We start from the raw sequence: 12,386 nt of genomic DNA on the forward strand, positions 1-12,386 counted from the left end.
GGGGATCTGTACCTACATATTAAACACACTGAGGACATCTATTATAACTATGATAGCACCGCAACCCTACCATCAGATAGTTGTCATTGAAATATCAGCTACATGCTTGCTGGCAATAATAAGCTTTTCTAATAACATCCCAAAAGCTGACATAAAAACCGCCCTGAATCTTCTAAAAAGGGATGTCAAAGCTCTCAGGAATAAGAAATTCCAGAGCTTGGTATTCCTATGGGGGGAGACTTTAATACTGAAGTTTGCTCCAGGGGTTCAGAGAAGATCGGTGGTTTAAGTGAAATGGGAAATGCTGGGCACTCACATTTTACACACTCCATCTTTGGGGAACAATAGAATGAACTCATATTTATCAATGACCTTGCATTCTGTAACGGCATTTGCTGCCCTCCAATCCCATTCACTACTACCTGCAATGGGCAAGGGAAAAACTCAGTGATAGATTATATATTGGTCACAAATAGACATGCTGCAAGGGTTGGAAATGTTATCACCTACACATTTGCATGTATCAACCACTACCCTCTGAGCATAGATTTGGATATTCCATCAAGGAATTTTTTATCCCAAGCACCTCTCCCCAACTACTGCACGGTGGGTGCCATGGACATTAACAGGCTTAACAGGTTTACCGTGCGCTCGTCAAAGATTGATCCCCAAGAACTTGAAAAAAGTTGATTTGTGGATGTAAGCAGGCTTTCAAAAGTTGTTTAGACCTGTGTTCTCACCCCGAGGATATCACTGAGAGTTTTCCAAAAATTGCTGGGGACATGAAGGAGGGACTCGTGATTATAGGTAGGGACAGCAGCAACAACAGGATGAGAGGGTGGTTTGATGAACCTTGTACCATGCCCATAGCATGCTGAAATTAGCCCTACACAAATTACCACACTGTGTAAACTAAGTCAGGACTGCTAGGAAAAACTATAAGCATGTTTTAATGCGGAGAAAAGCAGTTTTAAAAAAGAACTATGAGACAAATTGCATGAAGAGAGCACTAGTAAAGACCCAGCAGCTTTTTGGTGGGTAATTAATTCACCCTATCTCCAGTCCGACACCTGCCCATGCCTTGAAATGACTATCAGCGAGGGAGACTGAATTACTCACTTCTTTACTATTTATTCTAATCCTACTAATAGGTTAAGGCTGATATTAGACAATACGACTGGCAGCGACCCTTTGGCCCCCGTTGTTTTCCTATCAAGCTTGCATTTACCTTGGATGAGATCATTGTTGCCCTAAATGCAAGTAAAGACGGCAAGGCGCCGGGTCTGAACTTCATCCGTGTAGATCTGTTTAAAGTCAACACAAACCTTTGGGGACCACTGCTTACTCAAGTCCTGAATGCATCTTGTCAAGTGGGCCTACTGAATCAATTATTGTCTAAATTTTTTAAAGGGGAGATAGACACAGTCCCACTTGTTATCGTCCTATCTCTCTCCTAGATTTGATACTGAAAGTGGCAGGTTGCGTTATCTTTAACAGAATCCAAGAATGGTCCGAACAGAAGAATGTCTTATCGGACTTACAGTATGGGTTCCAGGAGGGAGTAGGAACTGTGGAACAGAGTCAGAATTTAAGCATGCTGATTGAGAAATACACCACTATCAAACAAGGTAGATTGTACTTGGTCTTTGTTGATTTAACTGCTGCCTTTGACTGCGTAATCCACAGTAAATTGTGGCCAATCATGGGAAACATGGGGGTGGACCTACAATTTCTCAGGGAAACTTATCATGGGTGCAGTGCCAGAGTGCGAAATGGTCTAATGGACAAATGTACCCAGCCTTAAAGTATTGACAGGGGTGTAAGGCAGGGTTGTGTTTTGGCACCATTCCTCTTTTCCTTATACATTGATAGTCTGGGTAATGTAATGTCTGCTAATTGTAACACCCTGCCTCAAATAGTGTCCCGGGCCATTCCTGCCCTTTTATATGCTGATGATGCTGTTCTTATGGTGCAAACCCCTCTTACACTGCAACAGCTGCTAACATGCTTTGTGTCCTATATGGAGGAACAGGGGCTATTAGTTAATAAAAGCAAGACATTTGCTATGAGGTGCGGGAAAGTGTTACCGAAAAACCCCAGCCTCATGATGAAAGATAGTAGAATTTACTATGTAATGTCCTTCTCCTACTTGGTGGTCATGTTCAATGTAAAAGGGACATGGCGGATGGCAATTAGAACCAGAGGGCTACACTTTCAGAAAACTGTTGCAGCCTTGTGCAACGTTGCTTGCAAGGTTAGTAAGAAACCCCCTATGGCGATACTAACAGTGTATAAGGTCAAATTTATGTCAACAGCCATGTATAGGGCAGGCCTTTGGGGGCATGTAAATCATGACTCCCTGCAGCTGACAGCGAATGCCTACTTGAAGTATCTTATTTCTCTCACTCTCACTAAAGAACAAGAAAAACCAGTGTATCCAACCCCACCAGGGTTGGGTGACCACCAGTGAGAAAAACTGCCTTCACCCACCTATTGTGGCATGCTTTATCATTGGGCTGCTGCTAACACACTCCTACGTAAACCCACGATGAAGTGGAGCAGTAAGGGTGGGGAACAAAAATGTTATGCAGCAACACAGATTACAAACGGAGAACAATAGAACATAAAACTGTCTCAGGAATGGCCCCTTCCTTAATTTTATTATGGGACCGCCTGGCCAGGATTAAAAGTGGACCCCTGGTGGTTATCTCAGGATACCATTACCTGTTCAGCCCAGTACCTGCTTATTAGTCAACATGTTTTGGCCATTTCCTGCTGCCCCTTCGGGTCAATCGGCCTTCATCAGAACCTCAACGGGTCCCCGTTATTACTGTTCCCCACCTATTATATATCAGGGCTTATATGACTTAGGTGACCCCTGACCTGCTTTAAGGCCAGGACACGCAGAGCAGCTACACCAGCCTACCCTTGTGTCCCAAACCTGCCCTCGCTGCTGCTGCGAGTTTGAGACCCTCCACCACCTGCAGGCACCCTCCTGCGCCTCATCCCTGGTGTCTAGTGGGTGCCGTAAGTATTGTGTGTGTGTCCTGTAATCTGTCTTAGTGCTTTTTGTGCTGTTTTTCTGTGCCTTCTTCTGTTTTTGTTAAACTCTGTCTTGTGCCTTCGCTGTTTTGTCTCTGTTTATTGCCTATTTCTGTTTATTGCCTTTTGTTGCCATTTATTGCCTTTTTCTGTTTTTGCCCGTTTATTGCCTTTTTCTATCGCCTTTTTCTGTTCCGACCTCTCTGTCCCCTGCGTCCCCGCCCCCTTTGTGCCCCCCCATTTGCCACCGCCTCCTGCCTCCCAGCTGCTCCTCCCTCCCACCTCCCCTTCTTAATGGCGGCTGCTGTGCGGCGGTGTCTCTGGCGCACCAGAAGCATGCCAGAGGCAAGCCCGTCTGCGCCCGTCCGCATCTGGACCGTGACCAGCGCGAGTCCCCCTGCCCCTCGCACCTCCCATGCCACCAAACGCCGCTACGCTGCAACAGAACTCCTCGCGCTCAACCCCGACCTGCTCACATCAACCTCCCCAGACATCGCCTTCCTCACCGAAACCTGGATGAACCCCTCATCAAAACCCGACATCGCCATAGCCATCCCTGAGGGCTACAAAATCACCCGAAGAGACCGCACCAACAAACCAGGAGGAGGAATCGTTATAGTCCACAGAAGCTCCATCAGGATCTCAACTGACACCCACGGTGCCCTAGATGCCGCGGAACACCTGCACTTCCAGATACACGTCAACGCCAACACCACCCTGAGAGGAACCCTCATCTACAGACCCCCGTCGGGCCCCCGCCCACAATTCTACGATGCCATCGCCAACACTATCAGCACCCATACCCTCACCTCCACGGACTACATGCTCCTCGGTGACCTGAATTTCCACCTGGAGAACACTGGTGACAGCAACTCCTCAGCCCTACTGAACAACCTTGCCAATCTCGTCCTCAAGCAATTGGTCATTTTGCCCACCCACTCAGCCGGTCACACACTCAACACCATCTTCTCCTCCAGCAGCAACGTCACCTCCACTCACACCACCGAACCCATTGGACCGACCACCGTTGTGTTCATTTTTCCTTCCAGAAACCCACTACCAATAGCATCGGATCCCTCACCGCAAGTGGAACAAGATGTCCAAGGACCAATTGATCTCCAACCTCGCCCACGCCCTACCACCCAAAACCAACGACCCCAACACCCCTGCCCTCAACCTCAAGCAATGGCTCGACGACTGCGTCAAAACCCTTGGTCCACTCAGGAAAACCACCAACACCCGCACGAACAAAAAAGCTCCCTGGTTCACTGCAGACCTTCAGGCCTCCAAACGGGAATGCCGGAATGCCGAGAAGATCTGTGCCTAGAACCAATAGAAAAGACCACGCCGCCCTCAAATCCGCCATCCGCAAACATCACCAGCTTATCCGGACCACCAAAAGATCTTTCTACAAAGAACGAATTGACAACAACGCACACAACAGCAAGGAGCTCTTCAGCATCATCAAGGAACTCACCAACCCCAAGTCCTGCTCTGCTGACCCCCCCACTCGCAAGACCTCTGTGACTCCCTTGCCACCTTTTTTTCACCACAAGATCACAGACATCCATGGAAGCTTTGCACTGCCGTCCCCCACCACCACCACTGCCAAGGCCGACCCCAATACATCCATCCACACCAACATCCTGAGTGCCTGAACTCCCACCAACGACAAGGAAACCACCAAGACCATGAGCACAATCCACTCCGGCTCTCCCACCGACCCCTGCCCCCACCACGTCTTCAATAAAGCCAGCCAAATCATCGCTCCCCAGCTCCGGACCATCATTAACAGCTCCTTCGAGACCGCCATCTTCCCGGAGAGCTGGAACACGCCGAAGTCAACGCCCTGCTCAAAAAGCCCAAAGACGACCCCAAAGACCTCAAAAACTACTGGCCCATATCCCTACTCTCCTTCCCTGCAAAGGTCATCGAGAAGATAGTCAACAACCAACTATCCCGCTTCTTGGAGGACAACAGCCTACTTAACATCTCCCAGTCTTTCTTCTGCAAGAACCAAAGCACCGAGACCGCCTTTATCGCTTGCACCGACGACATCAGGAGCAGGCTCGACAAAGTTGAAACCGTTGCCTTCATCCTCCTTGACCTTTCCGCAGCCTTCGACACCGTCTGTCACCACACCCTTCGCACACGCCTCTACAATGCTGGAATCTGCCACAGAGCCCTGGATTGGCTCACATCCTTCCTCTCTGGAAGAACCCAAAAAGTCTGCCTCCCCCGTTTCTGTCTCAAGTCACCAAAACCATCTGCGGAGTTCCCCAGGGATCCTCACTCAGCCCCACCCTCTTCAATGTCTACATGGCACCGCTTGCCAACATCGTCCGATCCAACGGCCTCAACATCGTCTCCTACAGAGACGACACTCAGCTCATCCTCTCTCTCACGAAGGACCCCGCAACCGCTAAAACCAACCTTCAGACCGGACTTCACGCCATCGCCAACTGGATGGAAGCAAGCCGCCTCAAACTGAACTTGGAGAAGACTGAGATCGGCATCTTCTGCTCCAACAGATCAGCATGGGACGACTCCTGGTGGCCTGCACTCTGGGGTCTGCCTCAAACCCCACCACCCACGCACCTAGCCTCTGCTTCAAACTGGACTCTTCGCTCTCTATGACCCAGCAAGTCAACGCCATCTCATCCTCATGCTTCAACACCCTTCGCATGCACCGCAAGACATTCAGATGGATCCGGTGGAAACCAGAAGAACGGTCACCCACGCCCTCGTCAGCAGGAGACTGAACTAAGGCAATGCCCTCTACGCGGGAACAATGGCCAAGCTCCAGACGAAACTCCAGCACATCCGGAACGCCTCAGCACGACTCATCCTCAACCTCCCTTGCCACTAACACATCTCAACCCACCTCAGAGACCTCCACTGGCTCCCCGTCAACAAAAAGATCATCTTCAAACTCCTGATCCACACTCACAAAGCTCTCCATGACGCTGGACCTGCCTACCCCAACGAGCGTCTCAACTTCCACATCCTGACACGCCAGCTCTGCTCCTCCAACCTCGCCCTCGCAACCATCCCCTGCATCCACCGTACCACAACTGGTGGCAGATCCTTCTCCCACCTTGCTGCCAAAACCTGGAACACCCTCCCCGTCAACCTACGTCTGACCCAGGTCTGCCTGACCTTCAGGAAGCGCATCAAGACCTGGCTATTCGAGCAGCAGCACTCCCTCCCCAGCGCCTTCAGACCCTTCTGGGTGAGTGACACGCTTTACAAATTACTGATTGGTCGGCTGATTGATATCACTCTGTGTATCGGAAACATTTCTCCCTAGTTGTATACACACTTGGGGTTATCTGTAATATGAAGGGCAGAGAACCAGGAAATCACACAGGCAAATATTCTTATTGTAATGGAAAATCTTTCCCTTCCAGTATCTCCCTACCCCCCACAAAATATTTTTTGTTATCTATATGTCCACATATCCATGCAGATGCGTGCATTTAATCCCCATCCCTCAAAATAAATCCTTTCCACCTTGAGATATCCCCGTAGTTCACACCATCACAAAGATTCAAATCAATACCAAGTGGTGAGCTTAACATCTTATAATAAAACCAATCTCACACTCACCGAGTTTCCATTAAATCACTTTGTAACCCGGTGCCAGGTGGGAGCACCACCCTGTAGTCACACACTAAATAAAGTAAAGGGAGACCATATTTATATCCAAACACAACCACCGGGTAAAAAAAATTCCGGGTTTCTTTAAATTCACAAATGTATTATGTGCCCGCTGACCCTCGCGGGTCCTCGTTCATTCCTTTCCCCTAATATCTGGGTTAATGGTATTCACGAGAAATACGCAAAAGACTACAATATTATGCACAGTCAACCATCCTTCCGTTCATGGGCATAACAGCCCCTCGTCATCCCTACTCCTTACTTCATCAAGATACCAGTGCCTCCTAGTACGCCGTCGTCCGGCTCCGTGTATGGAACTGGGCTGGTTACTGAGGTCCTCTGATATTCCTCCTCTGACGGCAGTGCGTCATCATGTTGTCCGTCTCCGCCCTCTTCCAGGAGTGGCCCACCTCCCTGTGTCTATTCATGGCCCACATCAGCGGCCATGTTGGAGGTATTATTCATGGCCCACATCGGCAACCATGCATGCACTATAATAAAGAAATAAAATGGAAACGATCCACCTCTGGCACCATTTTAAATGTACAAATTTTTTTTTGCAAATTGGATAAAAATATGTGGATACAAATACGAATTGATAAAATAATTAATGAAATAGAAATTATTAAAATCATTTATCAATGCTCTATTGCCACTTACTCTTCTCCTAAGTGCCCATACCTCATCAGTAAGAGCCCTTCTCCCCTACTAAATAGATATCATAATAATTCAGAAAGCAGGGGGAAAAGAAATGGAGAAGAGAGGGCAAGGAGCAACATGAAGGGGAGGGGAGAAAAAGAAAAGAAATAGATGGGGAAAAAAAGAAGAAAAAAAAGGGAGAGGGGAGTGTGCGCAAGGCGGGGCTCAGTGCCAATGGAGGGCTAAAAGGGACTGGGCTGTCAAACTCACCATATTGTCGAACATTATTATAGTGACCAGCAGTAATCTACATCACTATGCTGTCCATCTGTCAATTTACTCTAGCGGACCCCTTAATGACAATTTAGCTGATGCCATGGGATATCATCATTCAAACCCTCTATGTGACTACGGATTCAATAAATCCATTGTTGTTCATCGTAGAATAAAAATTCACTTATATCTGTGACATGGGTTGGCAGAGCTGGTTTATCTAATACCGTTGAGGTTGAATCATCTATTTGATGACCCGTTTCAACAAAGTGTGTTGTCATTTCTGTTGTTTTTTTACATCTGATGTTACTCCACTGTTCCATGATTTGAACTTTTCCTTTCCGAGTTGTCATTCCTATATAGAGAAAGATTACACAGGCACCAAATCAAATATACCACAATTTCAGAGTTACAATTCGTGTGCTTCATCTGTACCCAAGGTGAGGCCGGACCTATGTCAATTCATTTAGTATTCCTTGTTAAGCGACAAATGCTACATGAGCCACACATAGTGTGACCCTTACTGGTGGTAAGTCCCATATCGTGGGTTCTCTTTTAAGGGATGGATTTTGGGGTCTAGTGTGGACTAATAAATTACGTAAATTCATACTTTTTAAAAAGAGAACATCGTTTTTTCTACCTCTTGGCAATCACTATTTAGAATCCTCCAATTCTGATTAATGATTCGTTTGATCTGGTTAGAGGCTGTATTAAAGGTCATGACACATCTTATTTCTCTCCCACAGAGTAGCACATCAAATGTATGCCACTCGGAATTAGGGGACCCGCTCATTACAGCCCTAGTTAAAACTCAACGGATTTTGCTATGGCACACGATATGGACTTCTGAGTACACAAAGCTGAATCAAGAGATTAGAGGGGGCTGTCTTCGGTCCACTCATGTAGGAAGAGTACAATGGTTAGTGTTGGAAATGGCCTTTCTATAGGGTCACCCCCAGACTTTTTGCCTTCCTCCTTCTCTTTTTCAGACCTTATTTTTGATGGCTTTAGGGCTGTGCACACTTTCCCACTGCTAATCAGTGTCAAAGTGCATATGCTCTCTTCTTAAGACATGGTAACATTGGATCAGACACAATTGGACTGTTTTATTTACTTGTAAGTCCCTGGTAGAGTGCACTGTATGTGCCCAGGGCCTGTAGATTAAAAGGTACTAGTGGACCTGCAGCACTGGTTGTGTCACCCACATAAGTAGCCCCTTAACCATGTCTCAGGCCTGCCTCTACAGTGCCTGTGTGTGCAGTTTCACTGCCACTTCGACTTGGCATTTGAAAGTACTTGCCAAGCCTTAAACTCTCCTTTTTCTACATATAAGTCAACCCTAAGGTAGGCCCTAGGTAGCCCATAGAGCAAGGTGCTATGTAGGTAAAGGTCAGGACATGAACATGTGTGTTCTATATGTCCTAGTAGTGTAAAACTCCTAAATTATTTTTTACACTGCTGTGAGGCCTGCTCCCTTCATAGGCTAACATTGGGGCTACCCTCATATATAAATTGTTTGAGAGGTAGGTTCTGATCTGAAAGGAGTAGGAAGGTCATATTTAGTATGGCCAGAATGGAGAAACAAAATCCTGCTGACTGGTGAAGTTGGATTTTATATAACTATTTTAGAAATGCTACTTTTAGCAAGTGCGCATTTCTCTACACTTAAATCCTTCTGTGCCTTTGAATCCACGTCTGGCTCGGCTTAGTTGACAGCTCCCTTGTGCATTCACTCAGACACACCCCAAACACAAGATACGCAGCCTCGCTTGCATACACCTGCATTTTGAATGGGTCTTCCTGGGCTGGGAGGGTGGAGGGCTTGACACTTGCATGTCAAAGGACAGTAGCCTGCCCTCACACAAAGGACTGCCACACCCCCTACTGGGACCCTGGCAGACAGGATGAACTGAAAGGGGACCTTGTGCACCTCTAAGCCACTCTTTGAAGTCTCCCCCACTTCAAAGGCACATTTGGGTATTTAAGCAGGGTCTCTGACCCTACCAACTTAGACACTTCTTGGGGTAGACACTCTACCTCACAGACACTTCTTGGAGAAGAGAACCTGAACCAGAACCTGCATCCTGCCAAGAAGACCTGCCTGGCTGCTCAAAGGACTCACCTGTCTGCTTTCTGTGAAGGACTGCTGCCTTGCTGTTGCCCTGCTGCCTTGCTGCTCTCTGGCTGTGGTGAAGAAGTGCTCTCCAAGGGCTTGGATAGAGCTTGCCTCCTGTTCCCTGAAGTCTCAGGACCAAAAAGACTTTCTTTCTAAAAGAAGGACTCCTTGTGCTGTGAAGTTCGACGCACAGCCTGCACCACGGTGAAACCTTCACCGCACACCTCACCAGATTGATGCACAGCCAAGCCGGAACAATGCAGCCGGACTTCAAGAAAGGAATCTATGCAGCGCCTGCTGTGCAGTAGAAAGTTTTACGCAACACCTACAGGATCGCAAAGCTCCTGTGACTTCATCCGAAGAGCGCAGGAAATCCATGCATCGTCCCCAGGGCATATGAAAACCCCACAACCCGAACCATGACCGAGCGCCGGAAATCGACTCACAGCCATCCCTGCGTGAAAACTAAACAACGCATCACCATGTGCAGCCCAAGAAATCGACGCACACCCCTTTGTTTCCACGCTTCTACTCCTCTGTGATTCTTTGCAGAGATTTTTCACCAAACCACGTACTTTGTGCTTGAAAGAGACTTTGGGGGTCATTCCGACCCTGGCGGTCAAGGACCGCCGGGGCCGGGGTCGGCGGGAGCACCGCCAACAGGCTGGCGGTGCTCCGCAGGGCATTCTGACCGCGGCGGTATGGCCGCGGTCAGAACAGGAAAACCGGCGGTGTCCCGCCGGTTTTCCGCTGCCCTGAGGAATCCCCTCCGACCCCCTCACCGCCATCATGTTCCTGGCGGTTCCGACCGCCAGGAACAGGATGGCGGTGAGGTGTGTCGTGGGGCCCCTGGGGGCCCCTGCAGTGCCCATGCCAATGGCATGGGCACTGCAGGGGCCCCCGTAAGAGGGCCCCACTTTGAATTTCAGTGTCTGCTTAGCAGACACTGAAATTCGCGACGGGTGCTACTGCACCCGTCGCACCCTTCCCACTCCGCCGGCTCCATTCGGAGCCGGCTTCCTCGTGGGAAGGGGTTTCCCGCTGGGCTGGCGGGCGGCCTTCTGGCGGTCGCCCGCCAGCCCAGCGGGAAAGCCAGAATGGCCTCCGCGGTCTTTCGACCGCGGAGCGGCCATATGGCGGTTCCCGCCAGGCGGGCGGCGACCGCCGCCCGCCGGCCTCAGAATGAGGCCCTTTGTTTGCTTTTAAAAGACTTAAGACACTTTATATTACTTTTCAGTGACATCTCAACATATACTTATTGCATTTTAATCGTTTTGACCTGCATTTATCCAGATAATATCATATATTTTTCTAAACACTGTGAGGTGTATTTTTGTGGTGCAATATTCTGTTAGTGTATGCTTTATTGCACAAATACTTCACACATTGCCTTCTAAGTTAAGCCTGATTGCTCAGTGCTAAGCTACCAGAGGGTGGGCACAGGATGATTTGGATTGTGTGTGACTTACCCTGACTAGAGTGAGGGTCCTTGCTTGGACAGAGGGTAACTTGACTGCCAACCAAAGACCCCATTTCTAACAGTTGGGATACGTAAAAAACCTTATGAGTGATCTAGGGCTTCCAGATTACTACTATAAACCAGAAACACTATGAGCTGTCACAAAAAAAAAAACTGAAAAAAGATTGCTTGTCACATTTACAAGAACTAAGTCTATCTGCTGAATTGCTTAAGTCAAGAGTTCTTAAAACCACCTGATGTTAACCTCATCTTGGCATGCAACCATACCTAAAGGAGGTGAGCAATAAACAGCATAGATTTGTTTCAGCCAGGTTTAGGCTTGATTTTTTCCATCACTTGGTGAGGTTTCCAACCATTAATGATTGGTCAAGGCCTATGAACAAATGCCCATGTGACATTGCTACCGAGCAAAGTACTTTCCATACGCTTCAATTCTGTTCATTGTATAATTCGCTAAGAGATATTTTTGTTGCCATTATTGAGAGCCATGGACTTGATACAATGTGGACCAGCTTATGTGTTCCTACAGTCTTTGCCAACTATATACATTTGTAACATCATGTCTAAAATTTTATGGGCCATTATTAAACAAAGGAAATTAATACATTTTGTTAAAGACATTTTGTTCTATAGCCATATCAGATCCGTTGGGTGATTTTAAATATTTTTATTACTGTTCTAGTTTTGTATTTTTTATGATTTTACTTTGAACAGAATACATCTTTTTTAATATTTTTAGAATCGCTTTTAACTACAAAACCATGTATTTCACAGTTTTACATGGTCCTATCACCATGTATTCTACCTGAGTCTTAAATGCTTTTTTAATGTTTGGTTTGTGGTCAATATATTGCTTTTGTTTTATGTATGTACTGTATGCTTTTATGACAGCACCTGTCAAATAAAGCGTATTTAATTTGATTTGACTGGGAGGAGAACACTGCACTCAGCTCTGTTTTCCACACTTTCTAATATAATTAAGGAATCCAGACCATTGTTAATCCTGTATTGGCTGGGGATCACAAGCCTTGCACACTGAATTATTTTTTCCTCCTTTTTTTACACTTTTTTCTTGTGCTTGTTAATTCAGGAAAAAATGTTTTTCTTAATAATTATGTTTGATTAGTTTTGTGCAACTGTTTAAATGTATTTTAACTAGTTTTAGAAATATGTCTT

The sequence above is a fragment of the Pleurodeles waltl genome, chromosome 9 (genome assembly GCF_031143425.1).
Source record: "Pleurodeles waltl isolate 20211129_DDA chromosome 9, aPleWal1.hap1.20221129, whole genome shotgun sequence".
Lineage (NCBI taxonomy): Eukaryota > Metazoa > Chordata > Amphibia > Caudata > Salamandridae > Pleurodeles > Pleurodeles waltl.